General features: G+C 42.4%; 1 pseudogene; it reads right to left on the reverse strand.

The window, feature by feature from the left end:
- Nucleotides 1–6,421: 6,421 nt before the first annotated feature.
- On the reverse strand, nucleotides 6,422–6,700 carry LOC113183110 (large ribosomal subunit protein eL43 pseudogene; annotated as a pseudogene).
- Between the last annotated feature and the right edge of the window lie 11,620 nt (nucleotides 6,701–18,320).

The following is an 18,320-nucleotide window of genomic DNA, read 5'->3' on the forward strand; positions in this document are numbered from 1 at the left end:
CCTAACAAACAGTCTCTTTCTATTCTCTCTTCCTACAGCCCCTGGGAACCACTCATCTACTTTCTGTCTCTGTAGATTTAACTATTCTGGATATGTCATATTTTGTGACCTTTTATGTCTTGTTTTTATTGTTTAATAGTATTTTATATTTTCAAGGTTCACTTCCCCCCTTTCTGTGTGTGGTCCTAGGGATGGAGCCCAAGGGTGCTCTACCACTGAGCTACCTCCCCTCCTAGCCCTTTTTTATTTTGAGACAGTGTATTGCTAAATTGCCCAGCCTGAATGGTTCATTGTATACATATGCCCCATTTTATTTATTCATTCATCCGTCACTCCTATTTTTTTGCTACCTCTTAAAATCCTGGATGTTGAGGCATCTGAAGATGAAACTGGGTGACAGGGCCACTCTGTGTTCTTTAAAAGGAGAAACGACTTTTAAGGAAGTGAAGACAGCCCAAGGTGCAATTCTGTAAAGTTGACACCTTTAGATTAAATACCCAGCTGGTTAGGGATATTTTCTTCTGACTTTGTTGTTAGAAAAAAAACAAAAACAAAAAACACAGGAGAGCTCTTTGCTGTTATTTTATTTTTCCTTGCTTAACAGAAATCACTGAGCTTGAATTCCCTAAGTGGGTCTCCCTTATCTGATCAAATGGGTTTCTTGATGCTCTGAAAGTGGACTTTTGAGGCAAGATGTGGAGAGCACAGCTCTCTAAATCTCTAAATATAAACACAGCAGAACTCAGGCAGTGAGATGAGACAGACACCTGCCGGGGATGGTTTGGTGTTTGGGTTTGGCCTGTCTCCCACTCTCTGAGGCCCAGCTTCCACCTTAGCACCAGCCCAGCATTTGTGCCAAAAGAGCAGAGACCAATTAAAGGTAGGAGAGCTGCTCTCTCTTTGACGTATTTCCTTCCCCAGTCGTGAATTGCAACAGAGGAGATGAGATAGAGAAGAGGAACCTCAACAGAAAGGATCAAGGGGAGGGTAAATGTAAACAGTGTTTTTGCCACCCAGTGACAAGAAACCAGCTCAAGAAAGCAAACTAATGTATAGCTGGACCAGGCTAAGAGAAGGGAACCCTCCTTCCTTGCAGGGGACTTCTATGAGTTTGTTAAAGCTGAAAGATCAGTCAGAGCTAGTGTCTCATTGACTTTATCCCCAGAAGATGGACTCCTGATTAGCAAGGTTGAATTTTACCAGCAGATCTTTCTAGAAAAAAATTTTCCCAAAGTCCATTGACTTGAACAGAGTTTTACAGAGAAGCAGAAGCCTGAACCTGTGGTTATTAAATATGATTAGTAGAAACAAAAGCTCTTTAGGCCCACAGCTGAATCAGCAATTAATTTTCTCCATTCGGAATATAACTGAGCTTAATTTGCTGTTCATGCCTCTCTTGATTTTGGGCTCCTTTGGAGGTCTTTGCTGTTTTCTGAGGCATCCTACAAAACCTCCAGCATTGCTTTATTCACGCCCTACCTGGTACTGCAGTGTGGTGTGGTGTGGTAGATAAAAGGCAGGAGGCTCCAGTTTTAGATCTACTTCTGGCCAAGGGCAAGTCATTCATCATCTCAGTATTGTGATCTCTAAAACGAAGCAGGGAGGGGAGATGTTTCCCAAAGCATGTTCTGTATTCACCTACTTTTATGATTTATTGGTTGAGGGATAATTTGGGGGAGGCATTGATACCCCCACATTTCCAGCCTGCCAGTGCTTTGGCAGAGGAAATGCAGAAAGTTAAGGCTCCTAAGTAGTAAGAACTGCAGGGCACATGTGTGGTGCTGATGGCATGGATGTCTCTAGTGTTCAGCATTTAGGATGCTGGTTGTTTTTTTTTTTTTTGTACAAGGATTGAACTCAGGGGCACTAGAACACTGAGTCACATCCCCAGCCCTATTTTGTATTTTATTTAGAGACAGGGTCTCACTGAGTTGCTTAGTGCCTTGCGGTTGCTGAGGCCAGCTTTGAACTCGAGATCCTCCTGTCTAAGCCTCCTAAACTCCTGGGATTGTAGGCATATGCCACGATGCCTATCTAGGATGCTGTGTTTTTATATGAAAAGTAATAGTCTAAGTTTTATACTGATTATTAATATTTCTTTATCATTATGCCCCAGAGTGAAATTGATTGGCCAAAGAATATTTTAAAACTATTTATAAATGGATATGATTAAGTTCCTGAAAGTTAAGCCCAAAATACATTGAGACACCCCCACCCAATATAGTGACTTCACATAGAAGGAAGTTCACTTCTCTTTCACAGGACAGACCATAACAAGGGCTCCTGACCCAAGGGCTGACTGCATATCCAGCTCCTACTGCTGCTCTAGGTTGGCTGCATTCACTCCTAGCAGGTCCCAGCTATAAAGGAAAGTGGCAAGTGGCAAGGGAATACTTATGCCTCCCCTGAAGAACCAGACAGGACACTCACATGGTCACATATTAAGCTGAAAGAAGCCTACAAAAGTGCAGTCTATAGGTCAGATATTTGCCTCATTAAAATTCAGGGTTTCATTTTAGAGGTGGAAAGGATAATTACTGGTGTACAATCATATTCTCTGCTAGATGACTCATGCCAAATTATTTTCCAAAATTATTTGTGCCAAAGTTCAGTTCTACCTTGATTGCGTGAGTATGCCAGTTTAATAGACATTTACTAAGGACCTTTCATTGTGTTAAACCTTCAGACATCACAGGGATATTGATTGGAAGATGTGGGAGACAGTTTAGTTCACAGGAAATAGTGGTTGATTTAAGTGCTGATGTGTGTGGTGCAGACTCTGTATATAAGGAAAGGACTGGTAAAGCCTAGAGCATGCAGGAGTTTCCTTAGTTTGCAGGATGTTGTTGCTCACCAATTCTTTTTGTAGTGCTGGGGATAAATTCCGTGTCTTGTATATGCTAACTTTCCAACTCCTGATTGTCTCTGTTCACAGAGGGGGAGCTCATAAAAAGAAATTCAGACTTGCCCCTTGATGCCATTTGACCACATCTTGAACCTATTTACTAAATCTTTCTACTGTCAAATAAATAGCAAAGTGGTAGGGTTTTGAAATGTGCTTCTTGGAGTGAAGGACTCAAAGCAGTGTCAGGAAGAGCCAAGCCCTGGGCCCCAGAGGAGTTGGAAGCTATTTGTAGGTTTGGAGGATGCTGGTCTCCCTCTGCTGAAGATGGAGGCTCCCTCCTGCCCCAGGCAACCCTTGAGGAAAATACCGTCTCTGACATCTCCAAAGGTTCGTTCAGAGTCCAGTCACTAATAGCCTTGAACCAGAAAGCATCCCTCTGGGAACTTGTCCTTCATATTCCATAAGTTGGAGAAGGGAAGGAATTAGTGCTGTAGTTGAATGAAAGACTGAATGAAAATTTACCAGTTGATGTTTTAAGACTGCGCTTGCGGAAGAGGTTCTGACTGTAAAAGACACTGTCAAAACTGTGAAGAGGGTATTCATTTTGGTTCTGCCTCTCCCAGGATTTTCATCTCTTTGCTTCTCTGCCAGTTTCATGGCAGCCCCACCCATTCCCCTCCAAAAATCTGTCCTATTTGGCAGCATCTCATGTTCCAGTTTTTCTCTTCCTACTTTCTTACTCCTGCTTTGAGTGATATGTGTTCTACATTTTTTTTTCAGTGCTGGAGTTTGAACTCAGGGCCTGGCACATGCTAGGCAAAATCTCTACTACTGAGCTACATTGCCAGCCTCTGTGTTCTTCTGCCTTGTTCTACTTTTTCTGGAATCTAAGCCTGATTTCTCTCCATTCCTGCATTTTCTTATGCCTTCATTCACCCTTCTATCCTTCATCTTCCAATCTATCACATTGTCCATCCGTCCATCCAGCCAGCCACTCACCCACGAACTCAGGTAAGCTAATAGTCTTTAGAAGTTTTAATATTAAACATTTCCCAGCTGAGGGAATTTCTGGCATAATAATAGGTTAAAGGGTTAGGGGGGGGACAGACGAATGGTGCATTTAGCCATTCTCTCTACTTAATCATAGAGCTAGCTAGCTTGTATCTGTAATGTCAAGATAAAAGCAAATTTGAAGATGATTTTGCTCACTTTTGGCTGTCACTTCTGCCTAACTACTGTCTATAGAACATGCCATAGCCTGCATCTGTGGTGACAAAGGCCTGGGTTTGTAGCAGGCATGGAAGCCTCTGTGCAGCACCTGCCCTGGGTCTAGCTGTATGACCTTCTCTTGGGTTCTGACTCCACCTGTGGTCAGGTCACTGAGATTGTGGGTACCATCTCTCCTGTCGCACTTTCATTCTGATTAGCTTCATTCTGAGGAACTTTCGACAGCTCTTTACAGACATGGGTTAGCATGGGAAAACCAGTTCCTCTGTATGAGACTGATTTAATCTCTTTGTGCAGCAACTGATCTTGGGATAAAATAGTCCTTCTCATGTCGAGTACATAGGATGTGTCAGCCTACAGCCTCTCCCAGAGCAACGTGGGCTTTCTCAGAGGAGGCCCTTAGCATTGCTGGGACAGCCAGCTAAGAGTTGTCTGACTGACTTAGGCTCTGATGTAACAGTCACTTTTAGGCTTGGTGCCACCCAGCTGTGGGTATAATCAAACAATCTGTAGCTTAATGGGACATCCTGCTTGTTCTGGGTGACTCAGAACTCCCCGGCAGCTGGTTGAAGTTTGTTTACAATAGTGCAGCCCACTCATCCTGCACCCCCAACTCCCTAAAAACCACTCCACAGGTGGCCTGACTTTTGGTACAAATAAAAGTTTGTCAACTGTTGCTTTCTTTCTCCTGTCTTTTTTTTTTTTTTTTAACTTAACAAAATTAAGCTAGGGGGAGGGAGTCCATTAATAAAAGGTTTCTATTACAAAATTATTGACCCTCTGCAGGGGCTTTGAAGGAGAGTAGAAAGATCAATATTATTTAGAATAAAATAGCAAGGCAGACATTACTCAGGGGAAATAGACTCTTTAGTATGAGAGGGACTATAGATTTCCACCTGGGCAGTCAATGTTTGAAGATGATGAAACTGTGTGTTGGAATTGGCCATCTGGTAATTATTTGAGAAGTCTTGGGGAGACTGTAAATGTACTTTTTTTAAAAAAGTAACAAAATCCTCAACTAAAGTATTTTGGAAATAAGGAGCAAATATTTTCATGGACAAGCAGAAACTAAAACATTAATGCAATGTGAATCCATTGGCTGAGAATAATGCAGAGCATCTGATTAATTTGTGGATGGATTCACAGCCACAGAAGTGGCATGATGACAGTGCCTATGGGAAGGACAAGGGGAAAAGGTAGGTTTCTAGCTGGGGTGGCTAATGAGAAGCCATTCTCCTTCTTTAAGCCTGGATCTTTCACTTTTTTCTTGGAAGTTTTGTGGAAACTTGAGAATGGGTGGGAAACACGGTGGATTATCAGGGAGAGCAGATCAATTTAATGGGTACAGTTAGCTCTCCATCTCTGTCATGTGAGCCAATTAATCTGCAGGCGGGTAAAATACAGCTAATTGAGCCATTGTTGGAACATTTGCAAATTGCTGAGATAGGGATCTCTGGATGGCTCCCAGTATGAGGGGAAACCTGTTCCATTGCAGCTGTGGTGAGTTCTTGGCTCTCAGACCCTTGGATGTGCCAGGAGAGCCCTGGAAGTACCAGGGCACTGCCAGAAAGGTGTGCAAGAGGAAGAGGGAAATGAGAGGGAACTCCCAAGTGAAGAAAAGTAAAGGGTGAGGGGAACCAGAGGGAAGAAAAAAAAGAGAAAGAGGAGAGGAGTGAAGAGGAGAGGAGGGTAGTGGGTGATGTCGGGGGTGGTATATGATGCTTTTAGGTGCTGCTGTGGTCTGAAGGGACCATTCACCTAAACCAGTTTTCTCAATATTCAGAGGAGAGCTCATGTCCTATAAAGTATTAGTTGGTGTTTTATGGGGGAACTAAAAAAATGGGGCAGAGGAGTCTTTGGTCTCGTCCATTTGGGAAGTGGTTCTGTAGATTCTTTTAGTGCAGCTCTTCTTAGCGCCTTGGCACCATAGTATGCAGCCTTTCTTCAGACTATTTTATTGAGGAACCATTTACTCAAGGACCAACACTGTGAAAACTGAAGTTTTTTTTTTTTATGTATATTCTTTGTGTATTTTAGCATATTTTACCTTTAAAACAAATTTTGTACAATGTCAATGTATCTCAGAGTTGTTGAACAGTGTTTTAAAAAAAACAAAAAAAGCTGAGCATATACCTAACCATAAGACTTAGTTTCATGCCATTATCATCTGTCTACTGAAGAAAAAAGACCTGAATTACAATAACCCATCTCAGCAAAATTTTCCAATTCAAATTAGAAGGGCTTCAATTTATAAATCTTTTGAAAGGGCAATATTAATGCAATTCACATCAGAACATCCAGTTAATACAATTACAAACAAACCACAATTTTGCTATATGGTAGAACTTTCTACTGGTCTTTCAATTCCTTCAGCCTTCTGATTGCAGACTTGACTGTGATGGCAGAAGTGGTGTTGTAGGTCCAGGCACCACCAGCCACTGTTTTCATGCAGGAACCACAGTGCCAGATCCCCACAGCCCGTCTCTTCATCTTGGTTTTGCCACTGAAGGAACGTGTGTACTTGGCGTGCTGGCTGATTTCAATTTTCTTCACCATTTTCTGGAGAGAGGCACCGTAGCGGGTCCCATATTTACCGACGATTCCGACTTTCTTAGTGCGTTTAGCCATGTCGCCGCGACTTGGGCCCGAGACCGAAGAGGAGAACTGAAGTTTTTGAAACACGGATCCAGGCCCATCTCCCCCTTTCTAGGCATTTCCATGAGTAAGTTCCTTCCTCGTTGTTATGGTTTAGACCTTAAACCACAAGGGTGCATGTGCTAAAGGATTGATCACCATCCTATGGAAGGTGCTTTTAGGAGTTGGTGGAATCTTTAGGAGCTGTGGTCTAGTGGGAAGAAGTGAGGTTGTGCCCTCAAAGGGGATATTGGGACTCTGGTCCCTTCTCCCCAACCCCAATCTTGTTGCTTCCTAGCTGCCACACTCTCCTGCCATGAGGTACTGTGTTGCCACAGGCCCAAAGCAACAAGGCCAAGTGATCATCCGTTGAAACTTCCGAAACCATAAAACAAAATAAACCTTTCCTTCTTTTAAATGGATTATCTCAGGCATTTTGTCCCAGCAATGGAAATCTGACTAACACAGTTGTTTAGGTGAAGGGCACTGGAGAATGAAGAATGCTTCAGAGGGGTATTGGGTATTGGTGTGTTAGTGCCGAGGTGGGCAGGCTTGGTAACTGCATTCTTCTTCCTGGAAAGGAATTGCTCCAACCCCTCAGAGGTATAACCCCTTAGATGCTCTCTAAGAACCTCCTGGTGGAAGGGAGCTGGCCAAGCCCCTTAGGCCCATCCTTACTATTGGCATCAGATTTGCCCTTTTAGGTTGGGAGCCATGTTTATCTAGGGACTCCTAAGTTTTGATTTAGGAGCCATTTTATCTAGGGACTCCCAGGCTTGATTCTGAATGTGCCTGCTAAAAGGTTAACCCCACCCCAGCCCATGACACAACCCCTAAGTATGCTTGTGAAATGTCTCTTGTGGGCTATAAAGATGCTCTGTGAGTGCCCACAGGCTGCTGCTCTCCTGGGGGGGGGGCAGCCTTGTTGGTTTACTCCATACTACTGACAATAAATCTCTCCTGTGGGATTCTGGTCCTTGGACTTTATGAGTGTTCTTTCACTTACCACCATGCCCCTCCCCATGAAGTCATTTAAATGGTGACAACCCTCAGAGTTCCCATCCGTAAGTAAGAGAACTCCCTCTAGGGATACAGCTTCATGGGCACATGTCCAAACTCCCACTTGGATTGTCTAGTAGACACAGCCCTCTGGGCTGACCTATGCTGCCTCAAACGTTATACTTCTGAACAGATTCCCTGCTTCCTCTGGAGGTCCGCTGTGTACACATCTCCCTATTGAAGGCTTTTATTCTGCTTGTTTATGGGAGATATTTGAATAGATTGAATGAAAATTACTCCTACCCAGAAGCTTGGGGTAAACAAAAAAGAACTTAAACTTCATTTGCAGGCCACCCATGAATTCCAAGAAGGATTTTAAAAGGTAATTAACCACTATTAGCAACTTCCTAGATTTTGCTTTCTTTCACTTTCTACCAATGGGGTTCCTAGCTCCTAACAGGAGCCCATAGTCTGGGGGAACATATATATCTTTCCGTCTCCAAAACTAACAGGAAAAATAGACTATAGGGAAGGGAGGACATAGAGGAAAATATGCTTTAGGTTGTTTCTCCCCAAATGCCATGACTACCTGCTCGTTATAGAGATTTTGAAAATATAGAAAAGTGGAGAGAATGAAGATTTTTTTTAAATGAAAATAAACTGGGAAAAATTTCACTGTCTTGTCAGCAAAAGAAATGGTTCTGTTTTTCTCCAGTGACTGCTTAGTTTTTACCTACAAACATGGGAGGTCCCCTATGTATTTATGTGTCCAACTTTGTGTGAGTTGCTAGAAAACTCTGTAATATGCTTTTGTGGAAATTATGAATTATTCATTGAATAATGTTTATTAAAGGTCTAGCATATGCCAGGAACTCTGCTAGGCCTTGGGGATACATTAGTGAGCCAGACAGACATGGGATGACCAGTCATTGCTGGTGTGATCTGATGGGTGTTGACAAGTATTAGTACGTCTCATCAAGTTAGCACTTTGCTTGTGTGTCAGGAAAAGTTGATTCCTCCAGTGTTTTTGTGTTCTTCCAGCACTTTCCCCTTCTCCTCATTCCAAGGGGACTGGCCTGCACTGTACTCTCACCTATGGGTGAGGCTTGTGGTGCCAGAGGACACCCCCTGTCTTTTGTAGAAATCACTTGGCATTTTCTCTTGGAGGAGATTGTAACTGGGGTTCCAAAGAAGGGAGGGAGGAAGGAAGGGTGGGGAGAAGAAGAGGGAGGGAAGGAGGAAGTGAAAAACCAGCCTCTATCTCAGAGCAAAGCCTGTCCAAGGAAGGGACATGACCTTTGTCCTTGGAAAGACCCACAGAGCACTCCTAGGCATATTTCCACCCTGCTAAGTTGTTTATCTACAAATAACTGGAGAGATTTGCTGCTCCAGGGGTCCCTGACTCCGTCAGGCTAGGTGGGGACCCATAGCAACCCCTTAGCAGTCACCAATCAGCATGAGACAGGGAAATACCTGGGATGCCAGATGACCCTTCCAGTAGTTTATGGTGTTGAGAAACCATGTAGTTCAGCATGAACATCCCTCTTGGCTTAAGCCAATCAGTTAAAATGAATACCCCTTTTGTACTGACCAATCATCCCTACCCAACTTGTTCCCACCAGTGAATGTGCTAATCATGTTTTAGAGTTGTTATTTGATTTTCCCGAGGTGTGTGATGATTTGCTAAGAGAGGCTATGATGTATGTGAAGTCCCTGCCTTCTCCAAAGAATGCATAAAACTGCTGCAAACCCTGGGCTCGGGCCTCTCAGTGTCACCAGTTGCTGTGTGTGCGGGCAGAGGACCGAGCTAGCTCGCAATAAACACCTCTTTGCTGCTTACAACAATCTTGGGTCTCTGGTGGTCTTTGGGGGTCCCGAATTCGAGCATAACAGAAGGGGGAGAGAGAAGGAGGAAGGGGGGAGAGGGAGAGGGAGGGGAAGAGGAAGAGGAAGAGGGAGGGGGAGAGGGATTGGGGAGAGGAAGAGGGAGAGGGAGAGAGAAGGAAGGAGGGGGGAGAGGGAGAGGCAGGGGAAGAGGAAGAGGGAGGGGGAGAGGGAGGGTTAGAGGGAGAGGGAGGGGAAGAGGGAGAGGGAGGGGAAGAGGAAGAGGGAGGGGGAGAGGGAGGGTTAGAGGGAGAGGGAGGGGAAGAGGAAGAGGGAGGGGGAGAGGGAGGGTTAGAGGGAGAGGGAGAGAGAGAGAGGGAGGAGAGTATGGTTTCAGAGAGATGGTGGTATGTACAAGAGTGAAGAGCTTCTGTGGTATTGAAATGGAATAGAGAGGCTGGTGGAATGCAGCAGCTCTGCAGTGTTCTCCCTGGGGATTCTCAGAGGGGAGAGGCTGGTGGCACATCAAGGAGGAAGACTCCAGGTACCTGTGCTGCCAGCAACAGTGAAGGCCATCATAGTCCTACTTCAGAAGAGAGCAACTGAGCTGCCTGCCTCTAGGACATGGGGCCCTTGTCCATGGCCATCTGCTTGCTGATCAGTGTGGAGTGATGGCTGATGCCCAGAGGTTTCATGATTCTTAAGGCTCTTCAGGCCTTTGCAGAACTTATGTCAAACACTAGCTACCTGTGTCAAACACCAGTCTTAAATTTTTTTTTTTTGTAAGATAACAGCAGCCAACATAAACTTGTAACAGTGGCCCCTTCATCTTCTGAATGTAACCCTCATTGCTCTATGGCTTATATTTTAAAATAACATTTCCCCCCCTCTCTTCTCCCCTCTCCGCCTCCCTAATAAGATTAGGGAGACAGTGTTCTCTTTTCCTCTTTTATTCCCCTAGTTAACTGCCCTTGAACATACCCAGGAAGGAGATGCCTGCTGAGGATCTGGTAAGTGAATATCTCCCGAATTAACAAGTGAATCCTAACACACCATCAGGGTGCCCTGGGACCCCCTACCAGAGCACACCTGGAATGTAACCCTTAAAGAGCTCCTTTAAAACCTCCCTGTTCCCTCCTGATGGGGAGAATCACAGGCTTTGGGACAAGAGTCTCCCCCCCCCCCCCCCCCCCGTTTTTCTCCTTTGCTAGCAAAACAGTAAATCTTCTTTTCCCTTTTTCTCAAAACCATGTTCAATTCTTAAATTGGAATTAATTGGCATTGGGGACAGGGACCAGGCTTTTGGTTACAAATTTGATGACACAGATGGAACCTGAGAGTAGCCCCTGATTGGCTTTCTTCGGTAGGCCTGGCACTCCAAGGAACTGCACTTCCATGCTGAGGATGTAAGGCAAACTTTTTGAGAGTTGACTACTGGAAAGTTAGGAGATGGTCTAGTGTGTCTCCGTCGAACCGAGGAGCTATTCCTGTGAATAAAGGGAGAGACTGAGGGACTTCCAGCAGCTCCCAAAGCCCCCTTGCTTCAGGGAACTCCTGCCTTTCTTCCCTGTACTATAAGGATTGCTCCATCTTGGTCTAGTTTGATATAAAGGAAACACTACAGTAAAGTAGCAGCACCTTGGTCGTTGGATTAGCTCCCCCAGTGTGCACATGGAGACCCTTGATTCTACACTTCTGGTTCCCCTTTGTGGAAACATCTGGTCCCCTTGTGGGGACATCTGTGACACCACTGGTGTAGAAGTGACAGTTAAGTGGGAGTTGGGAAGTTGGGGGGGATTTTTCCCCTATCTGGTCTGTTTTAAAGGTTACCATCTGTTGGCCATGATTTGGGGATCCTCTCTGTCTCCATGTTTTTTGTTTGTTTCTGGTCCTTTAAGACATGGGCAATACTGTGTTGATCCTATAGATTGTTTCTTGGGAAAGATCTTGGCTGAATGGGCCACCTACAGATGTAAATGTGTCTAAGAAAAAGATGATATTTTACTGTAACAGTCTGGTCTTTGAATGTTTTTCTGAATTATTGTACAATCTTGCAGTTGGGAGTTGGTCTGTCAGAGATAAAATAAGTGAAAGATTTCTGTGTGTACAGGCACATATGTAATTATATAATAAGAAATCTTAACAATCAAAAACTAAATTGATGCAAAAAGGTGCTGGCTCTAATGCATGAGAATAGCAGGACACCAAAGGAGGATTGAAAAAATGAATTTTTTTTTTCCCCTTTGCACCCAGTGCTAACAGTCTGAGTACTGCTTCTCATCCTGGCCTCAGGCAATTGCAAATCATCCTGCTGTGGGTTAGGGATACCCATCCTGGAATACCCATCCTGGGATAAAGGGAAACAAAACAGGTCTGGTCTATAGAGAAATGGGCAAAAAGGACCTGGCCTCTACTTTACTTTCCAGCCACTCTTTGCCCATAGGATAAAATTGGAGTTTGAGAACAGGGCTCTGTGCGTTGCTTCTGCAGACAAATGAAATCTGTGTGGGCTGTAGGTCTCACTGATTTTCTTTCTGGGTTTTTATCTCATGGGTTAAAAGAGTGAAACCCATGAATGGTGGCAGAGGACAAAAAAAAAAAATCAGTTTTGAATGAGAGGATAAAAAGATAAAACTCCCAGTGATGTGAGGGGAAACTGGCAGAAAGCTTTTCTACTTGAGGATGCTAGTCTGGGGACTCAAGGCTTCTGGATAAAGGCATTGATCAGAGTCCATGCTGAACAGACATCAAAAAGTGTTGGGGCTGATTGTTGGAATCTATTCTGTGTAGATGTTGGGAAGGTACGAAGGCTATTGGATTGGCTCATGACTTTCTATTTGACTGTGTGCCTTTAGACCTTAAGTCTGAATTCTGTAACCTCCATTTGAGTCCACCCCTATTTCCATTTTCCCACCACTCTGGGACAAAGGACTGGACTGGGATGCTTAACCTCACAGAGTCGCCTTTATATTTGGGGAAAAAAAAAAACATATCTGGGGCCCATTACACTCATTGACAATTAACTAACCTGTGTTAATGGGGAATGGAAGATGAAAGCTGCCAATCACAAGGAATGGGGCATTGGGTTCCAGTACTATTAAATTATAACCTGGGGACAAAATAGTCTCTCCTTTTTAAGATCTGATAGGATACCCTATTTGGCCAGAGGACACTTCTGGGTGCCACCTTACCTGTTGCCCATAGAGCTAAAATACAACGGCCTCCCTGAGTCCCCATGAATTCAAGCACCTGTGTCTTGGCCCTGCTGATTTCTGCAGAGAGATCCCTAACAATCTTTGGATGGTCAATGTGACCTTCATTGGACAGAGTGCCCTAGATACATACATATATAAAGAAAGAATCTCTGGGTACAGTTGACAGTGGTGAACTCACTTAAAGTTGATGGCATTATGATGATGATAAGGGAGACTAGTCAAAAAACAATAACCCGTGTTCCAACCCCTCGAGTGCAAACTGCAAGTAAAAATGAAACAGTTTTTTTTTTTTTTTTTAAATATGCCAGACTGTCTGATCCCTCTCCTGGGATAAAATTTGTTGTGTAAATTAAATGTACAGAAAACACTTTCACCCAAAAAGTAACAACTTCATTGGCAAGTACCTTCCAGGGGGTGGGGCGGGGGGAGGATAACCCCTTAAGAGAGAGACATTAATGGGGATTCATTCTCTTCTGGACAGTTGTTTAAAATGCGAATTGAGTCAGCTTTGCCAGATATCCTACTCTGCCTATTCTGTCTATTAAAAATACTTCACACCGATGAGTACCAATTCGTGCAATACTTGAAAGCTATAAAATATTAAAGTGTGATGTCCATTTCTTTTAGGATTTTTCTTTGTTAGACAAACAGATGACTTACAATTTTGACCTGGCTTAATTTTTAACGAATAACTTGAATATATGTGACTAGAGATATGAATACATCTGATACTAAATATGTTTGTCTGAGCCTTATCTAAATGTTTCATAAAGTTTATAAGATTAAAGTATGTATAGGTTTAACCAATAAGTGCTATCTTTTATACATTGCATCTGGCATAAAAGGGCCATGCTGCTATTTGAGGAACTGGCTTATATCTGTTTTGACTAAGTCTAGTTCTGATCATTAACACTGTTTCTTAAATGTATAAAAGATTTAATGCTATTCTGATTTTTCTAGTACTGCTAAACTCTACATCTTGTAATTATCTGTGGATTCTTAATTTTTCTGTAAAATTAAACCTAGTTGATATAAGGACATATGTGTAATGGTGATGCTAACTATTTATTCTTTGTATATTAAGTATACTCATGCTCTTCTTATATACAAGTTTTAAAATATAAAGCTCAAAAGAGCACTTTATTATGCTGATGTTCACCAAACTCTGTAATGGTAATGTTAGACTTATAAAAATAGCAAATTTCATTGGGAATTTATGTCATTTAATGTTCTGTAACTGGTCTTGTTATCAGTGAGATGTATATAAAATTTTATGTTACTTTTTACATGGGGTAGAAATTTAAATGTATTTTTAAAAGATAATGAGAGCCTGATCTGTTTAAATGTGGGTATGTAAAACATGAAAACATTTTGCTACTTTTCCACAAAAAAGGGTTAAAAGCTCTCTGAGCTTTTCTTTGATTCATATGTCAGATGTGTTGTGTTCAAAAGATTGATTTTTTTGTAAAGATTATTGTGATCTCAAACAGGGGATATAATGTATAACTAAGTAAATGTTCAAGATTATAAAAGTCACTTTTCTTGGTTCACAGATATTATACAAATGGAATGTGTTAATTTCATTTTGTATTTTCCTTGAAAACTTTATAACTGTTGCCAGTTAGTGTTTTGCAGAGGTATTGCTTATGAAAGAAAAAAAAGCCCACTTGGATTAACTTGAGAAAATAAGCCATCAGCTACAGGACAAATAGTATATGATGCTGACTTCCAGTACTAATACTAACCCCAATTAAATGAAAGGGGTAACTGAAATTATAGATACTGAAGTTGTAACCTGTTACTCCCTCTTTAAGACTGGTAAAAATGGCTTGTTGGGTATTTAAAAACCAAAAACTTACAGAACAAGGTCAAGGAAGTAAAAGGGCTAAGGAAAAAAACAGCCAATGTTTAGCCCTTGCACTCTAAGATCAGTCAGCACCCAGAGAATGACGGGACCCCTCTGAGGGCTTTTAAACTCTGGTGAGTCACTTGATACTGATCAGGGAGATTGAGGGAACCCTAGAGAATAGGAAGCCAACTAGTTCACATTCTACAAAAAGAAGGCCATTGGAGACTGAAATGCCTGATGCTTCCAAGAGAAGCCACCTGTGGTCATCAAGACCCTAATCTGACCCATCGTGGGACATGACACCACTGGTGGAGGAAGGCTAAAGGAGCCAGAGGCTTCTCACATTGTCCCCAAGAGTGATCTCTGAGGAATCTCAGCTGACTCTTAAGAAGAGGAGCAAGGTCAATTTTGACCAATTTGGTCTTAAACACCTGGCAGGAGAGTATAGCCTGAGCACAGTCCTACATGAACATTTAAAAGGAAAAACAATGTCTTTTTTTTTTTTTTTTTTTTTTTTTTTAGTGTAACTTAAGATGTACACTTGTGTCAGCCTTACCAAAAGTAAGTAAGCAAAGCTGCAGGCTGTAAAGGAAGGGTTCTTGTGGGAGTGCTTAATATTAACTATCACAAAGGACTCTAGAGACACAAGCTTGTCCTGTATTTCAGAGACTGGCTGAAATATTAATTGTTTTTGTATTAATTATTTACCAAAAAAGTAATGCTTTGCTGTCTTGAATATTGTTGTCCATTCACCTGCCAACTGCTACCACTGCTGTGATGCTGTGATACCCTTAACTGTCCATGCCCCACTTGACAGAAAATAAGGATTTCGGATCACTCCCTGCCCCCAACTTCACCCTCTCTCAGCAGGAAGTAGCTTGGAGATGACCTAGCCCACTTTTCCATAGAAGTGGAAGGTAGAAATTGACAGTGGGGCAATGTAACTGTGGTTCCTTCACCTTCTGAATAGCCCTCATTGCTCTATGGCTAATTTTTTATGAGAATGTGATTTTTTTTTCCCTTCTTGGTCTCTTCTCTCCTCTCCCCCTCCCTAATAAGATCAGGGAGACATTGTTATCTTTTCTTCTCCTAGTTAATTGCCCTTGAACACACCCACTACAGGAAGGAGATGCCTGCTGAGGATTTGGTAAGTGAATATCTTCCAAATTAACAAGTGAATCCTAACATACCATCAGGGTGCCCTAGGACCCCCTACCAGAGCACACCTGGAATGTAATCCTTGAGCTCCTTTAAAACCCCCCTGTCCATCCTGATGGGCAGTGTCACAGCCTTTGGGACAGGAGTCCCCTTTGCTAGCAAATCAATAAACCTTCTTTTTTCCTTTTTTTTCCCCCCAAAATCCTGTTCTCATTATTAAATTGGCATTTATTGGCATTGGGTAGGGATTGAGCTTTTGGTTACAAACTCACTATTAGATTAGAACACAATAACACAATTAATTTAGATTAAATATTGCTACATGACAATGGAACTGGCATTTATTAGCAGACTCTTACTACCACTTACTATCTGCTCTCATATACTTTGTGAGTATATGTCCTTTTAAGTGCTTTGACTAGTACCTGGTATACAAGATTCACTTGATACAGATATCATGGTATGCGAGGAAGAGGATTCTAGTAACTTTATAGTTGGTATTGGGCAATCAGAACCTTCCAGAGAGGATTGTTTATTGAACAACTTTTTGCACCATCCTGGCATCCAAGTTAAAGGCATTGCTAGGTTCTTATACTTGGTTTTTGCAAAGATGGGGAATATCTCTCAACTACTTCAATCGTTCAGTGAGAGGCCATTTCTAGCATTTTCTTTTCTTTTTTTTTTTTAAAGAGAGAGAGAGAGAGAGAGAGAGAGAGAATTTCAATATTTATTTTTTAGTTATCGGTGGACACAACATCTTTGTTGGTATGTGGTGCTGAGGATCGAACCTGGGCCGCACGCATGCCAGGCGAGCGCGCTACCACTTGAGCCACATCCCCAGCCCAATTTCTAGCATTTTCATGCAGACTAACATGACACTGATGTTGCTCATTGCATTAGTTTCCTGTGGCTGCCATTGGAAATTATTGTAAACCTGGTGGCTTTAAACAACAAGTGTTCCCTCATAGTTCTGAAGGCCAGAAGTTCAAGTTCAATGTATAAGCAGGGCTGTTTCCTGCAGAGGCTCTGGGGGAGAATTCGCTCTTTGCCTTTTCTGGCTTCTGGAAGATGTAGGTATTCCTTGGCTTGTGGCTGAATTGCTTCATCTCTGCCTGTCTTGACATGACTTCCTCCTCTTCTGTTGGTGTGATCTCCCTCTGCCTTTCTCTTGTAAGGACATTCAACTTAGCTTTAGGGTTTATAAGGATAATCTGAAATAATCTTTTTCTCTCAAGATCCTTCATTTAATTACGTCTGCAAAGAGTTTTCTTCCAAATAGCATTCATATTCGTTTTCATAAATAAGATTATAGGGATTAGGATGTGGGTATTTATTTTGGGGGCACTGCCATTTAAACCATTACATGGTGAAGCCCCCTGTCAAGTTATTTAGGATGCTATTTAGCAGATCACACATGAGTTGTAGCTGCCTCTGGAATGTGGCCTTATGAGAAATCCTAGTGGCTACCCTCATATAGAGTGTGATTTTATGATAGAGCAAGTGACAATCTCTAGGCCTCAGCTGAAATCCACATGTGAACACATTTATATTTATTAACAATACTGTCTATATACTATTTATAATGAATGTGTTTATTTCACACCATCTAAAATGAGAATATTTAAAAGTAAATTACGACATTGAATAGGAGGGGATCCAAATAATGCTTGACTTTCAACATTCAGAATGGGGATTCAGGGTCATATTTACTTTTAAGAAAAAAAAATGTAACATTTCTTTTATCCAAGGTTGTACTGGCAAGTTTCTGCTACCTGAATAATATAGTTTGATTCTCACAGCAACACTTAGGGAAAAAATGACTGAACCTATTTTACAGGTGAGAAAATGAAGCTAAAATACATTAAAATGATCATACTGCTAGAGGCCATACATCTGAGATTTGACTCTGTTTTTTCCTGGCTCTGAATTTGGGCCATCTTACATTTAGCTAGACTTCCTTCTTTGAGAAGATCCAACCCACCTGGAAACGTTGGTCCTTACCAGCTTCTGGGGGTCTTGCAATTCCATCAGCTTTGGCTAAGTGCCCACTGGAAACGTAACATTAATGAAGAGGAAGATAGAAGAGGTGTGTAAAGATAAGGAAGAGGAGGGAGGTGGGAGATTCGGAAGGAATCCTCCAACTGTTGTTAAAGAAGATAATTGAGGGGGTTTTCCTGAGACTCCACTCACCAGGAGAATGGCTGACCCTTCCAACCCTCAAAGCATCAGGAGAGTCAGGCAGGCAGCACACCACACACCATACATATATTGGCTACTCCTAAACCTGGAGTGACTTTGCCCCAGTGAACTCATAACTCTGGCCACTCTACTACTTGCTGATCCTATGCTACTGCTGCAAAGCTTTTGATAGCTCTCTTGGTTGACATCACCTGTGTGGTAGATTACATTATCACTGACAGTTCTTCTCCCCTCCCTGTTTCTACATCCACTGTCATATGAGTTTGTAGTTCCTCCTCCCTAGAGGAAGAATATCTTCTCATCTCATCTCATTGATACCAGACTTGAACAGGTGACTGGCTTTGACCAATTAGACATTATCAAACATCAG

This window comes from Urocitellus parryii, chromosome 1 (genome assembly GCF_045843805.1).
Source record: "Urocitellus parryii isolate mUroPar1 chromosome 1, mUroPar1.hap1, whole genome shotgun sequence".
Classification (NCBI taxonomy): domain Eukaryota; kingdom Metazoa; phylum Chordata; class Mammalia; order Rodentia; family Sciuridae; genus Urocitellus; species Urocitellus parryii.